Source organism: Phocoena sinus, chromosome 15 (assembly GCF_008692025.1).
Source record: "Phocoena sinus isolate mPhoSin1 chromosome 15, mPhoSin1.pri, whole genome shotgun sequence".
Lineage (NCBI taxonomy): Eukaryota > Metazoa > Chordata > Mammalia > Artiodactyla > Phocoenidae > Phocoena > Phocoena sinus.
The window spans coordinates 69,367,245-69,388,707 of record NC_045777.1 but is presented as its reverse complement, the minus strand read 5'-3'; the positions used below and the strand labels follow the sequence as shown (position 1 = coordinate 69,388,707).

The 21,463-nt window shown below is 40.3% G+C and overlaps 1 protein-coding gene and 1 pseudogene across 1 annotated transcript in view; both read right to left on the bottom strand.

Annotated features, from left to right (window-relative positions):
• Positions 1–21,463, bottom strand: part of HS3ST4 (heparan sulfate-glucosamine 3-sulfotransferase 4) — a 401,252-nt gene that overhangs the window by 355,482 nt on the left and 24,307 nt on the right. The gene's annotated exons all lie outside the window — the stretch shown is intronic.
• Positions 7,568–7,685, bottom strand: LOC116741060 (annotated as a pseudogene).

Genomic DNA, 21,463 nt, shown 5'->3' with positions numbered 1-21,463 from the left:
ATCACTTATATGTGGAATCTAAAAAGATGATACAAATGAACTTTTTTTTTTTTTTTTTTGTGGTACGCGGGCCTCTCACTGTTGTGGCCTCTCCCGTTACGGAGCACAGACTCCGGACGCGCAGGCTCAGCGGCCACGGCCCACGGGCCCAGCCGCTCCGCGGCATGCGGGATCCTCCCGGACCGGGGCACGAACCCGTCCCCTGCATTGGCAGGCGGACTCTCAACCACTGCGCCACCAGGGAAGCCCCAAATGAACTTATTTACAGAACAGAAATAGACTCACAGATATAGAAAACAATCTTACGGTTACCAAAGGGGAAAGGGGGGAGAGGGATAAATTAAGAGTTTGGGATTAACGTATACACACTACTATATATAAAACAGATAAACCACAAAGACTTACTGTATAGCACAGAACTATATTCAATATCTTATAATAACTTATAATTGAAAATAACCTGAAAAAGAATGTGTGTGTGTGTTACTGAATGTTTTTGCTGTACACCTAAAACTAATACAACATTGTAAATCCACTAGACTTCAATTTTAAAAATAGTTTAAAAAAAGATACCTGGCCAAAATCGGGATGAATGGAAAAGTCTATTGGGAGTCTTAGTTGACCACAGGACTCATTTTAGTCAACCTTGTGATGTAGATAATTTTTTAAAACTAATTCAATATCAAATTACATTAAAGGAGGCAGAGTGTAAAGAACAAAGAAGATGAGCTTTCTGACAGGCTTTTTAGACAATGGATGAAATACTGAATTTATTCCGAACACCTCTTTTGAAGAAGAATGTTGACAAAATTGAGGTGATCCAGAAAGGAATAGAGAGAGTGGTCAAAGGCCTCGAAAGTATCAACTGAAGAACTTAGACTATCTAAACCTGGGAAGGGAATACTGGGATGGGATGATACAGATGATGGGAAATATCTGAAAAGCCATCACGTTCTAGAACAGTAAGACTCATTCTGTGTAGCTATGGAAGAAGCAAGTAGAACAGGATGTGAGAGTCAATGGAAATCAGCATAAGAAGACCCATCAAACAACAAAAAAAATGAACTGCCTTACAAAATACTGACTTCTCTGACACACTGATTGATTAATTGATTTACAGCTCACCTTGTGCCCAAAAATAAATATCTAACATTTTAAGTGATTATGTGATAACACTCTTCTGAGTGCTTTATATGTATAATTCATTTGATTCACACAACAGTCTTAAGTAGTTACTATTATTATCCCTATTTTTATGGATGAGCAAACTGAGAAAGAAAGGTTAAATAACTTGCCCAAGGTCACACAGATAAGAGAATGGATGCTAAGCCAAGATTCAAAGGCAAGAGGGAAGAGATATGGGAACATATGTATATGTATAACTGATTCACTTTGTTATAAAGCAGAAACTAACACACCATTGTAAAGCAATTATACCCCAATAAAGATGTTTAAAAAAAAAATATATATATATATATATATATATGCCACCAGGAAAAAAAAAAGATTCAAAGGCAAGTGTACTGGCCCTGGAAGCCCACGTGTTCATCACCAGACAGCTACACTGCCTCTTCCTCGCTGAAACATGCAAGGCTTCCTATGATTGTCCTGTTACTGGAGTAGACCATAACAATTAGCTGTCTAGAATGTTAAGGTGACAACTGGGTATGATGGACCTCTGATATCTTCAATGACTCGGGACTTTGGGGAAGCTCAGTGGGATTCTGGTCTTGTGGAACTGCTGATATGCTGGGTTGTAACATGTAGAATTTGATGTGAATGTAACACAACTGGAAGGTAGAAAGCAGAGGACCGAAGAAGGCAGATGCTAAGGCTGGAACCATGAACCATGCAGTGCACACAGAGAGCAGAAAGAGAAACCAGTGGCAGCTAAGGGTGTAAGTAGCCTCACGCTCCAGAAGATAGGGACAAGAATCTTCAAAGGGTTGAATAGCTGAGAAGTGTGAGATCTCTTGCTTTTGTTTGCCAAGAATCCATTCCCCCTTATTCTTCCAACAGCACCCCGTTTTCCTCTGAGAACCATCCCTCTCTGTCATGTTTTCCTGGTGTGGTTGACCCCACTCCCTGGAGAATCAAAGGCTGCCCGTATTTCAAACCTGGCCAATAAGCATAGCCTATTCCCCTGATCACCACGGTTGGGTTTAGGGTGAACAACAGAAGACCCAAGTGGGTCTAATGAGAACAACACTGAAACGTTTGGTGGAATTATTAGGAAGATACTTCCTCTTTACACCCCGGGTACCTAAGCCAGTAAGATGAACACATGGAGCTACCAGGGCCATCTTTACCGCTATGGGGAGAGCTTGCCCATAAATGAACCAACACGAAAAAAAAGTAAAGCCAAGGGACTGGCTGGGGCCGGGGGGTGGGCATTTGTACTCCCAGATCCTGCTTTTTGAGTATTTACATATATCCCCTAGATTTTTCATGTATGTGAGCAAATAAATTCTCCTTTTCAGCTGGTTTTTGTCATTTGCCACTGAAAGCGATGGCCAATATATCACCTATGTCTCAGAGATACCTCTTTCTTTATGTATCCATGCCTCTCTACTACATCATAAACTCCTTGAGAGCAAGAAATGTGCTTCCTCACATGGCAGCACCTAGCACAAGAGCCGGCACATTCTTGGTAGAAACAAACGTCACTGAATTATTTCACATCAATTAAATGAAATAATACAGGCAAGAGGGTGTTATAAGCCACAGAGCATTCTTTTACTATTATTTCAAAGACAGATGATATCATAGCCTCTCTTTACGTTTAAAGCTCACTGAATCTGCAGTTCAATCAAGTTCATTAAGAAGAGGTGCCCTCAAAGTACTTTGTTCAGCCACGTATAATCTTAACAATCTTGGCGTACTGCTTTTGCCCCCCTCTTCTTTCTTGAATGTACCCTTTAAGGAAATGCAGTGCTGGTACTTAAAATCAAATCTTGGCAAGGTAAATGCTTCCCTTTATACGAAAACAAAACAAAACAAAAAAGACTGAGGAGTAGTACGTCATTTAAAGTAATAAAAAAAAACAATTTATTATCCATCTCTGATGTTCAAATGCAAAATGGGATGGAAAATGTCTGTGTATAATGAATTTTGCAACATTTGCTGAAGCCCTGCATGAGAAGGAAAGAAGAAAATGACTCAAAAATAGAAATCTCTTCAATTCCAATACTTTTCACAAAAGGAAGAGTACACACACACACACACACACACACACAACTGTATAGTATAATCAGAAATATAATAGTGACAGATTCTAGACAGAAACTAACAATCTGTGATAGGCTCAGTAATGAGAAACTCTCACCATATCTTTCAACTATATTTTACCCTTTATATACTCTTTCCTTCCCTGGATCTTAGCAAACAGAAATTTAAAAGTAAATTAAGGGGAGAGGAGGAAACCTCATCCACTACAGCAATTAAGAATGTGGGTTTGGGAGGTCAGGGAAGATGAGAGTCCCTGGACCTGACACTGTGTGACTTCGGGCAAGTCATCTCAACCTCTCTGAGCTTCAGTTTCCGCATCTATGTAAGTGGTGATATAATCATAGGTCGCTGAGATTAAGTCAGAAAACGGCAATGGAAAGTGCTTACCCCAAAGGAGTGATCACTCTAAATTATGCTTTCATTCTGCGTCGTTTAAACCAGCCACCGTGACATCAACAAGACTCTTCTCCGTGAAAGAAGCCACAACCAGAATATCTGACTGCCGATCGTGGTCTGCTTCTAACTATCAATACTTGTCCCACCTTGACCAAGTTAATTCAACGTCTTGAAAAGGAGTCACTTGGAACCTAAGATCTTTGAGGCTCATTCCATCCGAGAATCGACCTGTTCAGAGCAGCCAAATACCTATATTAAGGGAACAGGCAGACACGTGTCCTGAGCACTGGTTAAATAGTCTCTCCTGTGTCTCCTCTCTGCCTTTCTGGAGGAGGCCTTGAAGGGTGCCAATACGTTAAATACTTCAACCACAGGAAGATGCCAATGCATCTTTGCTCCCCTGTAATCAAAAGGTCTGTGAACTCACACTTGAAATCTCAGAGAAAGCTTAAGCGGAAAGAACATCTTTCAATAACCAACAACATAACCCTCCTCACGTTTTGCCATCCTGACATTCAGGGAGTCATGCTCCAGAGAGCACTTTTCAGGAAACAATCAGCTTAAGACATCACCCATCCAATTCACTTTGACACTGATGAGCGATGACACTGTTCCTTAGAAAACAGAAACAGAAATGGCAGACCATCGCTACGACAGCCAACTGCTGGGTAGTCTTTTGGGTTGCTTTTTTTGTTTTGTTTAAGTGTGTCATTCACTAAAGAGGAGACAGGGAAAATGGGCAGGTTACAAGTAGCTTCCTGTCTAATTGGAGGCTTGAGATAATTAGGAGACAATTCTGATTCTTCATCCATTTGTTCACTTATTCAATAAATATTTATTAAGTGTGAGGTTCTGTTCTGGATGCGGAGGATAGAGCAGTAAACAAAATAGGCAAGATCCTTGCTCTCAATGTATATACTAGTGGAAGGACACAAACCAAAAATAACAAAGTAATAATGCTGCCATGAACACTGAGGTGCACCTATACTTTCCTGTTAGTGTTTCCATTTTCTTTGGCTAAATATCCAGGAGTGGAATCGGTGGATCATACGGTAGTTCTATTTTTAATTTTTTGAAGAACCTCCATGCAAGCGACCTGAGTGCCCGCCCACTGAAGAATGGATGAAGATGCTGTGGTGTATGTGTGTGTGCGTATACACATATATACACCTATATATAATGGAACATTACCGAGCCATAAAAAAGAATGAAATTTTGCCATTCGCAGCAACATAAATGGACATGGAGGGTATTATACTTACTGAAATAAGTCAGACAGAGAAAGACGAATACGGCATGTTTTCAAGTATATGTGGAATCTAAAAAATGAAACAAACAAATATAACAAAACAGAAACTAACTCACAGAGATGGAGAACAAACTAGTGGTTACCAGAGGGGAGAAGCGTGGGGGAAGGGCAACATAGGTGAAGGGGATTAAGAGGTACAAACCACTAGGTGTAAAATAACCAAGTTACAAAGATGTAATGTACTGCACAGGGAAGAGAGCCAACATTATGCGGAGTATAATCTGTAAAAATATCAGACCCTTATGTTGTACAGCTGAAACTAATATAGTATTGTAAGTGAACCACACTACAGTGAAAATAGTAATAATCAGAGGAACAAACAAGATAATCTCAGGCAGTGACAAGTACTATGGTGGAAATAAACTAAGCAGTACGATAGAAAGTGACCCAGGGGGCTTCCCTGGTGGCGCAGTGGTTGAGAGTCTGCCTGCCAATGCAGGGGACACGGGTTCGTGCCCCGGTCTGGGAGGATCCCACGTGCCACGGAGCGGCTGGGTCCGTGAGCCATGGCCGCTGAGCCTGCGCGTCCGGAGCCTGTGCTCCGCAGCGGGAGAGGCCACAGCAGTGAGAGCCCCGCCTACCGCAAAAAAAAAAAAAAAAAAAAAAAAAAAGAAATAGAAAGTGACCCAGGCTGGAAGGAGCAAGCCTGCAGCCTATGCAGGCAGGTTATGCTCTGAACACTTCTAGAAGGTACCATTCACACCATGAATGAGTGACAAGGAAGAGACAGCCATGCAAAGCCAAGAGCAAAAGCCACTGAGGTCAGGTTTTCTCCAACGGGATGCTATTGGCATTTGGCATGGGGTTGTTTTTTTTGTGTGGGTCTGTCCTGAGCATCGCAGGACATTTAGCATCCCTTGAGCCTCCCCCGTACCCAATATCTGTAGGGTCCTCTGGGTAGTCATTGGGGTAGCCGAAAATGTTTCCACTCTTTTCCCTAGAGGAAGGGCTACAACTCCCCTTGTTGAGAACCACTGATACAGCAGAGAACAAAGGCCAGGGCCTTGAGTTAGAAACAAGCCTGGGCTGTGCAATGAACAGCAAGCAGGCCAGTGTGCTTGGCATATAATGAGTGATGGGGAAAGAGGCGAGAGTTGACTTTATAGCCATGTATGCTTAGCTGTGGCATACCGAGTTTGCTTGCTGTCAGCTGGGAAGATTTCATACAGGAGACAGAGGCTGAGCAGAGCACAGAAGCCACAGTTACACACACGCTTTCTGTACAGTACCCGGAAAGGGGATACGATTCTATGGGCAATTGGATGACATTCTGCTGCTCTGGTGTTGCAATGAGCAAAGCTGGGAGGAGAGGAAAGTGAGCAAACTACAATATTTCATCAATCCTAAAATGTACCTTTTTATTCACATTCCAACATAGCTGGAATCAAAATGTGTGTCACAATCATCATCACGTATTGTCACTGCCTGAGTCTGTGCGTCAAAACCGGCAGCAGCCTGGAAGAAAATCCTGAGGGCAAGGATGGAGTACACTTTAAGAAATGCTGTCAGAGCAACAGCCTAGGTGGGATCAGGAACGAGAGCACGAAGAACACGCAAGAGGAGGACACTGCGAACTGGGGGTGGCTCAGAAGGGTCCAACTTTGAATAAGAAATGTCAGGAATCCATGGACCAATTTATCTCTTTTATTTTTTTCTGATGTACGAACGCACAAGAGTGATGGAAGATAAATGTTCAAGCATAAGGATGCTTTTTCCAATAAATGTGAAATTTTTAAATTCTACATGTAGAAGTACCGTCATGGTTTAATTAGCAATGCTCTCTTCCTAGTGATCATAAGAGTGCACATTACAGATTCGAGGAAATCTGAGAACCTCTACTGAACATCCAGCCAGTGCCAGGAATTTTATATGTGCTATACAGCAAGGAATCTCACAGCAGCAGTCTAAAATCCACAGGATGAACTCCACTTCACAGACATTAATAAGTAACTTGGGCTTCCCTGGTGGTACAGTGGTTGAGAGTCCGCCTGCCGATGCAGGGGGCGCGAGTTCGTGCCCCGGTCCGGGAAGATCCCACATGCCGCGGAGTGGCTGAGCCCGTGAGCCGTGGCCGCTGAGCCTGCACGTCCGGAGCCTGTGCTCCGCAACGGGAGAGGCCACAACAGTGAGAGGCCCGCGTACCGCAAAACAAAACAAAACAAAACAAAAAACAGCAATAGTTTCAGAGTTGACACATCTTAAATTATACTTGGTCTCTTCTCTAATACATATTATCTGAAGGGACACTGCCAGTTAGTGAGTCAAAGTTTTATCCAGGACTTCCCTGGTAGTGCAGTGGTTAAGAATCCGCCTGCCAATGCAGGGCACATGGGTTCGAGCCCTGGCCTGGGAAGATCCCACATGCTGAGGAGCAACTAAGCCCGTGCACCACAATGAGTGCGCCTGTGCTCTAGAGCCTGTGAGCCACAACTACCGAGCCTGCATGCCACAACTACTGAAGCCCGCACCTAGAGCCTGTGCTCTGCAACGAGAAGCCACCACCATGAGAAGCCCATGGTCACCACAACTAGAGAAAGCCCGTGTGCAGCAATGAAGACCCAGCACAGCAAAAAATTAATTTATTTATTTAATTAAAAAAAGTTTTACGCAATGGTTTGCTTTTTTTGTTTTTTAAGCCTACAGCACCCGGTATTCCCAGGTGGTCTCCTATCCAAGTACTAACCAGGCCTACCCTGCCTAGCTTCTGAGATCAGATGAGATTGGGTGCACTCAGGGTGGTATGGCTGTAGAGTGCAATGGTTTGCACTTTTATAATAGGTGCACTTTTTTTAAATTGAACTATAGTTGATTTACAATATTGTGTTAGTTTCAGGTGTACAGCAAAGTGATTCAGACAGATAGATAGATAGATAGATAGAGTGTTTGATTGATTCAGGTTATTTTCCATTATAGGTTAATACAAGATATTGGATATAGTTCCCTGTGCTATACAGTTATTCTTTATTGTTATCTACTTTAATATATAGTAGTACATATCCGTTAATCCCATACTCCTTATTTATCCCTTCCCCCTTTCCCCTTTGTTTTCTATGTCTGAGAGTCCGTTTTTGTTTCGTAAATAAGTTCATTTGTATTATATTTTAGATGCCACATATATGTGATATCATATAATAGTTGTCTTTTTCTGTGTCCCATTTCTTTTTCAGGAAAAGATCCCAGGAAAAAACTCCTAATTTCCCTACGTAATTCCTTGGTTTGCTGCTCCCAGCCTGGCTGCTCAGTGGGGCCCCATCTCTCCAGACTCTTCCATCATGCCCCCTCAAAACCCATAGGATTAAAACTTCTTAAGGGTTTACTAGTTATCAATACTGAGAAACAGAAGACACAAAGAAACAAACACTGGAGACTCTCCTGGAATCTTGGCTTGTACAGCCACTTCCCCACTGAGTCTCTGAGTCCTTATTCCTGAAGGTGTTGTTGCTATGACCCTCCCGACCCTGCACAGACCAGATAGGTTCTTAATGCCCTGTGACACCTTCCTAATAACAAGAAACAGCTTTCAGTTAACCAGGATCCACCAAAGGGTGGCCATCAGGCTAGGCACTTGATATAATTTACCTCCTTTAACCCAATCAACAGCCCTATGACAAAGGTATTATACTTTTCACTTTTTCGATGAAAAAATAAAGTTCAGAGAAGTCAAGCAATTAGCCCAAGGTCACACAGCTAGGATATGGCAATCCTGTGATTGGAGCCTGAATATAAATCTACTGAAAATCTAATCAAAACAGATGAGTAGTTTATTCAGGTGACAAGTGATGTGAAGTGTGTAATGCACATTCCCAGGGTCTCCACATGGAGCCAAACCTCCTCTCTTCAAGCTCACCCCATTGTTTCCATGAGGTCTGTAATGCTGAAATCAGATATACTGACTTTATCATAGTAAAGTGTGTGGACCAGAGGGCAGAGAGCAGAAGCAAGAACTACAATCCTGCAGCCTGTGGAACAAAAACCACATTCACAGAAAGATACACAAGATGAAAAGGCAGAGGACTATGTATCAGATGAAGCAACAAGATAAAACACCAGAAAAACAACTAAATGAAGTGGAGATAGGCAACCTTCCAGAAAAAGAATTCAGAATAATGATAATGAAGATGATCCAGGACCTCGGAAAAACAATGGAGGCAAAGATCGAGAAGATGCAAGAAATGTTTAACGAACACCTAGAAAAATTAAAAAACAAACAGAGATGAACAATACAATAACTGAAACGAAAAATACACTAGAAGGAATCAATAGCAGAATAACTGAGGCAGAAGAATGGATAAGTGACCTGCAAGACGGAATGGTGGAATTCACTGCTACAGAACAGAATAAAGAAAAAAGAATGAAAAGAAATGAAGACAGCCTAAGAGACCTCTGGGACAACATTAAACGCAACAACATTTACATTATAGGGGTACCAGAAGAAGAGAGAGAGAAAGGACCAGAGAAAATATTTGAAGAGATTATAATCAAAAACGTCCCCAACATGCGAAAGGAAATAGCCACCCAAGTCCAGGAAGCACAGAGAGTCCCATACAGGATAAACCCAAGGAGAAACACGCCGAGACACATAGTAATCAAATTGGCAAAAATTAAAGACAAAGAAAAATTACTGAAAGCAGCAAGGGAAAAACGACAAATAACATACAAGGGAACTCCCATAAGGTTAAGAGCTGATTTCTCAGCAGAAACTCTACAAGCCAGAGGGAGTGGCATGACATATTTAAAGTGATGAAAGGGAAGAACCTACAGCCAAGATTACTCTACCCGGCAAGAATCTCATTTGGATTCCATGGAGAAATCAAAAGCTTTACAGACAAGCAAAAGCTAAGAGAATTCAGCACCACCAAACCATCTCTACAACAAATGCTAAAGGAACTTCTCTAAGTGGGAAACACAAGAGAAGAAAAGGACCTACAAAAACAAACCCCAAACAATTAAGAAGATGGTAACAGGAACATACATATTGATAATTACCTTAAACATGAATGGATTAAATGCTCCAATCAAAAGACACAGGCTCGCTGAATGGATACAAAAACAATACCCATATATATGCTGTCTACAAGAGATCCACTTCAGACCTAGGGACACATAGAGACTGAAAGTGAGGGGATGGAAAAAGATATTCCATGGAAATGGAAATCAAAAGAAAGATGGAGTAGCAATACTCATATCAGATAAAATACACCTTAAAATAAAGAATGTTACAAAAGACAAGGAAGGACACTACATAATGTTCAAGGGATCAATCCAAGAAGAAGATTAACAATTATAAATATATATGCTCCCAACGTAGGAGCACCTCAATATATAAGGCAAATGCTAACAGCTATAAAAGAGGAAATCAACAGTAATACAACAATAGTAGGGGACCTTAACACCTCACTGACACAAATGGACAGATCATACAAACAAAAAATTACTAAGGAAACACAAGCTTTAAATGACACAAAAGACCAGATAGATTTAATCGGTATTTATAGGACATTCCATCCAAAACCAGCAGATTACACTTTCTTCTCAAGTGTGCACGAAACATTCTCCAGGATAGAGCACATCTTGGGTCACAAATCAAGCCTCAGTAAATTTAAGAAAATTGAAATTATATCAAGCATCTTTTCTGACCACAATGCTATGAGATTAGAAATCAATTACAGGGAAAAAAATGTAAAAAACACAAACACACTGAGGCTACACAATACGTTACTAAATAACCAAGCAATCACTGAAGAAATCAAAGAGGAAATCAAAAAATACCTAGAGACAAATGACAATGTAAACACAATGATCCAAAACCTATGGGATGCAGCAAAAGCAGTTCTAAGAGGGAAGTTCATAGCAATACAAGCCTAACTCAAGAAACAAGAAAAATAAACAATCTAACCTTACACCTAAAGGAACCAGAGAAAGAAGAACAAACAAAACCCAAAGTTAGCAGAAGGAAAGAAATCATAAAGATCAGAGCAGAAATAAATGAAATGAAAACAAAGAAAACAATAGCAAAGATCAATAAAACTAAAAGCTGGTTCTTTGAGAAGATAAACAAAATTGATAAACCATTAGTCAGACTCAGCAAGAAGAAGAGGGAGAGGACTCAAATCAATAAAATTAGAGATGAAAAGGGGAAGTTACAACAGGCACTGCAGAAATACAAAGCATCCTAAGAAACTACTACAAGCAACTCTATGCCAATAAAGTGGACAACCTGGCAGAAATGGACAAATTCTTAGAAAGGTATGACCTCCCAAGAGTGAACCAGGAAGAAATAGAAAATATGAACAGACTAATCACAAGTAATGAAATTAAAACTGTGATTAAAAATCTTCCAACAAACAAAACTCCAGGATCAGATGGCTTCACAGGTGAATTCTATCAAACATTTAGAAAGGAGCTCACTCTCATCCTTCTCAAACTCTTCCAAAACATTGCAGAGGAAGGAACACTCCCAAACTCATTCTATGAGGCCATCATCACCCTGATACCAAAACCAGACAAAGATACTACAAAAAAAGAAAATTACAGACCAATATCACTGAAGAATATAGATCCAAAATCCTCAACAAAATACTAGGAAAGAGAATCCAACAGCACATTAAAAGGATCATACACCATGATCAAGTAGGATTTATCCCAGGGATGGAAGGATTCTTCAATATATGCAAATCAATCAATGTGATACACGACATTAACAAATTGAAGAATAAAAACCATACGATCATCTCAATAGACGCAGAAAAAGCTTTTGACAAAATTCAACACCCATTTATGATAAAAACTCTCCAGAAGGTTGGCATAGAAGGAACCTAACTCAACATAATAAAGACCATATACAACAAACCCACAGCCAACGTCATTCTCAATGGTGAAAAACTGAAAGCATTTCCTCTAAGATCAGGAGGAAGACAAGGATGTCCACTCTCACCACTATTATTCAACATAGTTTTGGAAGTCCTGGACACAGGAATCAATAAAGAAAAAGAAATAAAAGGAATACAAATTGGAAAAGAAGAAAGAAAACTGTGACTGTTTGCAGATGACATGATACTATACATAGAAAATCTGAAAGATGCCACCAGAAAACTACTAGAGCTAATCAATGAATTTGGTAAAGTTGCAGGATACAAAATTAATGCACAGAAACCTGTTGCATTCCTACACACTAATGATGAAAAATCTGAAAGAGAAATTAAGGAAACACTCCCATTTACCACTGCAACAAAAAGAATAAAATACCTAGGAATAAATCTACCTAGGGAGACAAAAGACCTGTATGCAGAAAACTATAAGACACTGATGAAAGAAATTCAAGATGATATCAACAGATGGAGAGATATACCATGTTCTTGGATTGGAAGAATTAATATTGTAAAAATGACTATACTACCCAAAGCAATCTACAGATTCAATGCAATCCCTATCAAATTACCAATGGCATTTTTTATGGAACTAGAACAAAAGACCTTAAAATTTGTATGGAGACACAAAAGACCCCGAATAGCCGAAGCAGTGTTGAGGGAAAAAAACAGAGCTGGAGGAATCAGACTCCCTGACTTCAGACTATACTACAAAGCTACAGTAATCAAGACAATATAGTACTGGCACAAAAACAGAAACATAGATCAATGGAACAAGATAGAAAGCCCAGAGATAAACCCACACACCTATGGTCAACTAATCTATGACAGAGGAGGCAAGGATATACAATGGAGAAAAGACAGTCTCTTCAATAAGTGGTGCTGGGAAAACTGGAGAGCTACATGTAAAAGAATGAAATTAGAACACTCCCTAACACCATACATAAAAATAAACTCAAAATGGATTAGAGACCTAAATGTAAGACCAGACACTATAAAACTCTTAGAGGAAAACATAGGAAGAACACTCTTTGACATAAATCACAGCAAGATCTTTTATTATCCACCTCCTAGAGTAATGGAAATAAAAACAAAAATAAACAAATGGGACCTAATGAAACTTCAAAGCTTTTGCACAGCAAAGGAAACCATAAACAATACGAAAGACAACCCTCAGAATGGGAGAAAATATTTGCAAACAAATCAACGGACAAAGGATTCATCTCCAAAATATATAAACAGCTCATGCAGGTCAATATTAAAGAAACAAACAACCCAGTCCAATAATGGGCAGAAGACCTAAATAGACATTTCTCCAAAGAAGACATACAGATGGCCAAGAAACACATGAAAAGCTGCTCAACATCACTAATTATTAGAGAAATGCAAATCAAAACTACAATGAGGTGTCACCTCACACCAGTTAGAATCGGCATCATCAGAAAATCTACCAACAACAAATGCTGGAGAGGGTGTGGAGAAAAGGGAACCCTCTTGCACTGTTGGTGGGAATGTAAATTGATACAGCCACTATGGAGAACAGTATGGAGGTTCCTTAAGAAACTAAAAATAGAATTACCATATGACCCAGCAATCCCACTACTGGGCATATACCAGAGAAAACCATAATTCAAAAAGACACACGCACCCCAATGTTCATTGCAGCACTATTTACAATAGCCAGGTCATGGAAGCAACCTAAATGCCCATCGACAGACGAATGGATAAAGGAGATGTGATACATATATACAATGTAACATTACTCAGCCATAAAAAGGAATGAAATTGGGTCATCTGTAGAGACGTGGATGAATTTCATACAGAGTGAAGTAACTCAGAAAGAGAAAAACAAATATCGTATATTAACGCATGCATGTGGAACCCAGAAAAATGGCACAGATGAACCGGTATGCAGGGCAGAAACTGAGACACAGATGTAGAGAACAAACGTATGGACACCAAGAGGGGAAAGGGACGGAGGGTGGTGGTGGTGCTGTGATGAATTGGGAGATTGGGATTGACATATATACCCTAATATGTATAAAATGGATAACTAATAAGAACCTGCTGTATAAAAAATTTAATTAATTAAAGTGTGTGCACGGACATCTGGGTGCGCACGTGTGTTTTTTGCCAGTTACAAGTCTTCCATAAAAACACTTGAATGATCAGCAAGCCCAGAAGCCAATCACAATTCTAGTCATGAGGTGCACCAACTGGCATAATTCAGCTTTGAAGAGGCTCCCTCTAAATGGATTAAGTATGATTGAATGATACGGGTTCTCCCTGGGTGTGAATGGGGTGGCAGTGTACAGGCATTCTGGGAAGTGGAGTAAATTCTTTCCAAGTGTCTATTCGATCCCCAGGGGATCTCCTCCACCCTCAGCTCAAAATTCTCAATCCAGGGAGGGGGAAGGGATGGATTGGGAGTTTGGGATTACTAGGTGCAAACTAATTATATATAGAATGGATAACCAACAAGGACCTACTGTATAGCACAGGGACCATGTTCAATATCCTGTGATAAAGCATAATGGAAAAGAGTATGAAAAAGAATGTATTAATGTGTATAACTGAATCACTCTGCTGTACAGGAGAATTTAACACAACATTGTAAATCAACTAGACTTCAAAAAAATAAATTTAAAAAAAAACTCTCAATCAGAAACAACACAGTATCAATGTAAGACAGCTGAGGTGTTTTCTGATGGGTATTTTTCTAAAATGCCTTAGACACTTGCTAATCTTTACTTTTTTTCCATTATCTATTTTAATTGAAGTAATACACTCAGAGGATTTTAGAAAAAGAGACATGCACGCTGTCAAGGATTTATACTAGATGCCTCTCTGCAGCCTGTTTTTTCTCATCAACAGCAGATCTTGGAGTTTTTTCCACGGCTATATGCACAGCGCTGTCCAATTCTTTTAAACCACCGCACTGCATTCCTTCTGTGGGTAAGCCATAACTTACACAACCAGTCTCGTACTGAGGTACACTTAGGTGGCTTCCAATCTTTTGCCATTAAAAATAAAACAACTCGTACACACCTTTTTGCTGGACAATTAAGATTTCTCCAAACTGAACACGGAGTAGTGTTGTTCTCAACACGGGCATATACCTGTTCTTCCAGAGATGCTATGATCCAACTCAAAAGTAAGGACAACAACTAAGACATAAACTGGACCAACAGAGAGCAGGGACATCTGAAACAAAATCTGTCCGGAAATTTGCACAATGCATGGTTACTGCATCTATACTCTTTCTGAGAGAATCAGAGGGTCCGTGGCCAGGGACACTGGAAAGATCCACAGGATCTGAAGAGCACTGTGCAATGTTTAAAATAAGCACTTCTTCTTGGCGGTGTACAAGAGAAATAGAAATGCTAAACCTCACCTGCAAAGCACACTGCATGGGACATTAACATAATACAATTTAGACACAACAGCAAACTTCAGTCATGGAGCAGACTTCCAGCACTGCCAGAAACATTTCTCCCCTCACTGCTGAATGCTGCTGTGAATTTCACCTGTGACAGAGATTCTAAGATAACTCAAAGAATGTAGTTTTAACGTGTGAGGGCAGGGAGGACTGGGCATCCCCAGACACAGCAAGCAAGAGTGTAAATATTTATATAAGCTTCCTGGAGGGAAATTCAGCAATGTGTACCAAAAGCTTTAAAATCATCCTCACCGCTCACCTTTTGACCCAGTAATTATATGACCATGTATGCCTGGGATTCATCCTAAGAAACTCTGTGTGTGTGTGTGTGTGTGTGTGTGTGTGTGTGTGTGTGTGTGTCTGTGTGTGTTTTCCGTACCCATTTGTTCACTGCAATGTTTTAGGACCAGAGGAACACTGGAAGCAATGTAAATGTCCACCTGTAGGGTATCAGTTAAATACGTTATAATGTATTCATGCCATACGATGAAAATTACACAGTGAATAAAATTCATGTGTTAAAGGAGTAGTTTGCAAGCTGTGGGTCACAAATCATTAATAAGTCATGAAACCAGTTTTTTGTGGGCCATGGACAGCTTTTTAAATAGAAGAATATCAGAGTGCATCACACAAAGTAAGTGTCAGTATGGTTTCATGAAACTTTATTTAAATGCATGTGTGTTTATTCTGGGTCAGTATATGAAATGTACTTCTTACTTTAGGATATAGTAAAAAAAAAAAAAAAAACTGAAAACCACTGTGGCAACAGAATATTCACTAGTATGGAAATATGTCAACATTCTACATTTAAGTGGGGGAAAACAGGTTAAAAATTATATAATATAATCCCAAATTTGAGATAATACCAACAATCAAATATGTATGTGTATATGTGCACAGAAAGGAAACATTCTCTGGATAGTAGTATTATGGGTGAAGGTAATTTTTCTCTATTTTCCCTACATGCTTCTGGTATTTTTCTAAATTTCCTATAATTTCTGCTTATTATGTTAATAAGCAGAAAAAAACAGAGGGTATTTTCAAATATAGTTTTGATAAGTATGTAAAGTATTTTAAGATGCTCCAAAAATGAGTCAAGGGTGACAATAAATGAATGAGGTGACCAGGCAATCATTCCATCCTCGGACATCCTCCTATGAAAAATCTTCTTTCAGAAATGTTGCATACCAACACATTGGGACAAGCAGCATATGGTCCCACAAGAAGGCGCACAGGAAACGTAAATAGTAGTTCAGAACTGCAAGGAAGGAAGGAAGGAAGGAAAGGAGGAAGGAAGGTAGGAAAGGAGGGAGGGAAGGAAAGAAGGAAGGACGGAAGGAAAGGAGGGAGGGAGGGAACAGAAATAATGGAAGGGAAAAGTGAAAAGAAAAGAAAGTACCAAAAATATCTGATATGTTAAAAAAAAGAGAGAGAGAGAGAGAAATAAAGCTTGTCTTTAATACACAGCAGCAAAAAATTGGACAAAGCTTTCATTTTATGACTAGAGGTTTCAGCCAGCAAATATCGTCCTGAAGTTATTAAATTTTAAAGTGCCCAGGAACTCAATAAACCCTTTTTAATTCATAATGAGTTAATGAAGTGGCCCATGACCTGACCTCTTTCAAACCGGATGAGGGATTTGATGAGTCAGTGCTAATTCAGGTTCAGGTGATCAATTCACTGTTCGGAAAACATCGTTACATTTTTTTTTTTTTTTCTGAGGAAGAGGCTTTACTATGGAAGCATAATCATTAGTGACGGTAATCTTCTGCTTCCCCTCAGTGGCACCCCAGTGAGGCACGTAACTAGTGAAATTACTCAGTGTTAAACAAGGAACGGCAGCTTTGCTGTATGAATTCCATTTCTTCACGTTCCAGATCTTTCTCAAGTAGAGATGGGACCCTGTCCTCAAAATGTTTATATTCTGTTGGGGGAGACATGGCAACTCCTGGATTTCTATTTAAGTAGGTGATGTAGAGGTTTAGGTGGCTTGGAAGAGAATGCTTGCTGATGGAAATGATTAGTGATAAGACTTAGAACCACCCTTCTTATTGCCACTCAGACGAAACATAAATAACAAGATACGAAGAATACTGGGAAAAGAGTGGGCTAACTCAGCAAGAGTAAAATCACTTCTAGGCTGAAGGAGAAAAGCATTTGAACCTCACCAGTTATATTTTGGGAATAAAAGGTACAAAAATTGTTAGACAGATGGACAAACCCATCCTTTTGGATGCTACTGTGAAATTTGGAGCCAAACTAAGGTTGATCACATATGATTTCCAAAGAGTATATTGGTCAAATTTATATCACTTTTTTCAAAGCTTCTGATTTATTTGTGTATCCCTAGCATCTTGCAAAGCACTGGGGAGAGCAGACAGTTATAAAGTAATTATCCAATATTAGATAAATACAGTTGCTCGATTTTTTAGTGGAATCCAATAAGGATTTGAGGAAAGAAACATAGATGCTTAAGGAGAACAACTGGTATACCAAAGGCACATGGATTAATTTGTCTATACTGATAGATAACTGACTTCTCATTTTAAAAGATCTCCACATTATCTGCTTTGCTTTATTAGTATTTATTTTCCAGAGCTTTGCATGTGTATCTCATTTAATCCTTGTAACTAACCTATAAAGTACATACTATTAATATCTCCATTTTAAAGATGAGGAAACTGAGTCACAGATCAGTTTAGTAACTCATTCAAGGCCACACAACCAGCAGGTCCCACAGCCCATACTCATAGCCAAGCAGTTGGCTCCAAAGCCCATGTTACCCTAGTGCCCCCTATTTCCGAAGCACTCTGAACATTTGGCAGATGGTATCTTATTCTTTCTCCCCAAACCACTTGAAATAGCTTTGTTAAAATACTGTGACCTTCCCCAAGTCACTGTATGCCCTTGCTGGGTGTTGTCTGAGAGACGAAGGTAATTTCCCACAAGGCCAGCTTTATTCCTCACTAGCTGGAAAGCAAAGCAAATGAAACAAAAGAAAGGAACATGAGGGGTTCTTGGGCACACTGTGTGTTGGACATAAACAAATAAAATGGTTTTAATAAAGGGATGGCAAGTGAGAACATACATCAGTCACCTGGTACCCTTGGTAGACCAGATAACCCTCCTCATGGAGTCTCAGAGACATGAAGGAGGAAGTGCCCTTATGTCCTGGGTTTTGTACCTTCCGAGATCCGATAGAGGTCTGCAAGTTTTAATGAAAACAATTTGCATTGTAGGGTGCCGAAGGTAGCAGGCTAATGTTAGGGTGGAGTTGGCTGGTTCGTTTTATTCTCCAAAAAGTCTGGTTATGTCAACCCACTCCCAGTAGAGTCTCCCTGACAGTTATCTAATAAACTCGAGTTTCCCACTGCTAAAACATACTGCTGACAACAAAGGGTCTTTCTTCAGCATTGAAGAACACTGAGTGCATTAAGGAAATCTGGCCACAAAAGAACAAGGAGACCTATAAAAGCTCCCCCACGTCTTCCATGCCTTCCTTCCAGCTTGATGTTTCTTGTCAAGAGAAGGAAAACTCTCAGTATAAATATGCATTTGAATCATAAACCAAATCCACCCAGTACTTTTGCAGAAAAAGAGAGAAATAAAAAGAGGTTCCAGGACAAACATCTAAGTAAAAAATATAAAGTGCTTTTACCCCCTCATCTCACGATGTGCCTGTCTCTTCCACTCTCCTCTTGCACTGAGCAGTATGTACACTTTACAGAGAATGCCAGCTATAATCCAACAGATGTCACTGTGAACATGGAGGAGAAAATGGCCAGAAACAGCCTCTCAAGGGTTGTCTGCACAAAAATACACTGACCAGCTTTGATTTTCAGTGCCACGGTCAACTAGACCAGCCCACGTGTGAGCACAGGAACTCGTTCCTGCCGTAACCTGAGTCAGGTGAGCCGGGAATGCTAATTCATTTAGATGAGATTTGTGAAAAATATTGCTTTGGGGGGCTTCCCTGGTGGTGCAGTGGTTTAGAATCTTGCCTGCTAATGCAGGGGGACATGGGTTCGAGCCCTGGTCTGGGAGGATCCCACATGCCGCGGAGCGGCTAGGCCCGTGAGCCACAACTACTGAGCCTGCGCGTCTGGAGCCTGCGCACCGCGATGAAGAGTGGCCCCCGCCTGCCACAACTAGAGAAAGCCCTCGCACAGAAACGAAGACCCAACACAGCAAAAATAAATTAATTAATTAAAAAACAGTGCTTTGGGTGAAAGAAGGGTATCTCATTGTTATGCAGACATGTATTATCAGGGGAAGAAAAGCAAAAAAGACTAAGGTTAGCCCATACAAGATAGTCCTTCGAGGCAAGCCTCAATCCAGAATATGAGTGTGCCTCAGGGATCAGCATGGTGAGACGGCAGTTAACCCCTTCTCTGTAATAATCCACACTAAAGTCACGTTTAAAGAGAAGAATCATGTCATTTCACCATCACATGTGTATGTATCACATCTCTCTCCTCCAAGCCTTCACATATTCTGTTCCTTATGCCCAACACCCTTCCCTCACCACTGACCCTTAGCTTAAATGGCTAACCCCTACAAGTCCCCTACTTCTCAGCCTAGGTGTCACTTCCCTTGTTTTATCTACAAAAGTGCCTGGCAGATAGTACTGAATGAACAGATGTTTTAGAATAAATGCATAGGACCCATTTGTGGCCAGTGGGTGCAGAGGAAATATACCAGGGTCTTCTAGAAGGAATTTTCTCCCTAATGAGAGGCAAGGGCTGCCTGAAGAATAAGCCTTTTTGTCACTTTCCCTCCCTTCCTTCTTTGCATACTCTCATGCAAGAATATAATACCTAAGGCTGCAGCAGCCATCTTCAGATCACGAGGTAACAACCCACGGTTCAAAATCCAACAGGCTACCATGGCAGAATGGAAGGATGTAAACAGCTTGAACCCTTCATAGCCTGGTAAACTGCTGACTCTATCCTGGAACCACCCATCTGGATTTCTTGCTAAGTGAGATCTAAATATGCTAAGTCACCGTTCATTAGGTTTTCTCTCGCTTACAGCCAAAAGCATCCAGACTGGCATATTCTGCACTGATTAACCTAAATTGTGATTGGCATTTGCTTGCCTGTCTTCCCACCTAGACTGTGAGTTTCAGAAGGATGAAAGTGTCTTGTTGTTTACCTTCTTCCCCGCATACAGCAAAGAATGAGATGCCTTAAACATCTGTTAAACGAGAGACTCATTTCCCTCACACCTGCCTCTCCCAGTTCCCAAGAACTAAAACTCGATGCTGACCCATTTCTATCTTTCTGAACCTTTACAGGTATCTTTGATGTTAGATCTGGCACCTCTCAGTTCTCAGAACGCTATGACACATCTTAAGAAGTCCACTCTTTTTCAAGCTTTCTCTAAGTCAAATGGGTATTTTTCAGACTTCAATTTAGAAAATCTCTTAGTGACATTCAACGTGGTCGATCACTCCTTCCTTTTGAAAATCCATAGTGCCATAAAACTGAGTTGCTTTCTTTTTTATTGAAGTAATATTGATTTACAGAATGGAAGAAAATATTAGCAAATGATAAGCAAATGTCAGGGGGTTAATATCCAAAATATACAAACAGCTCATACAGCTCAATGTAAAAAAAAAAACCAAACAACCCAATCAAAAGAAAATGGGCAGAAGACCTGAATAGACATTTTTCTAAAGAAGACATACAAATGGCTACCAAGCACAAGAAAAGATGCTCAATATCGCTAATTATGAGAGAACTGTGAATCAAAACAACAATGAGACATCACCTCACACCTGTCAGAATGGCCATCATCAAAAAGTCTACAAATAACAACTGTTGTCAAGGATGTGGAAAAAAGGGAACTCTGCAATGTTGGTGGGAATGTAAGTTGGTGCAGCCACCATGCAAAACAGTATGGAAAGTCCTCAAAACACCAAAAAATAGAACTATCATATGATCCGGCAATTCTGCTCCTGGGTATATACCCAGAAAAAACAAAAACACTAATTCAAAAAGATACATGCACCCCAATGTTCTTAGCAGCACTATTCACAACCGCTTTCTTATTGTCCTCTACACTTTTCTCTTTTACAAGCTCACCTTTACGTACTCTGCACCCAATTTCAAAGCCTAATTCTGAGCCTTCCTCTCTTGCCACCATACACTTGCTCACAATCATCATTGACCATGGCTTCAATTATCACTTTACGTTGATAAGTCCCGAAGTTATATCTCCTGG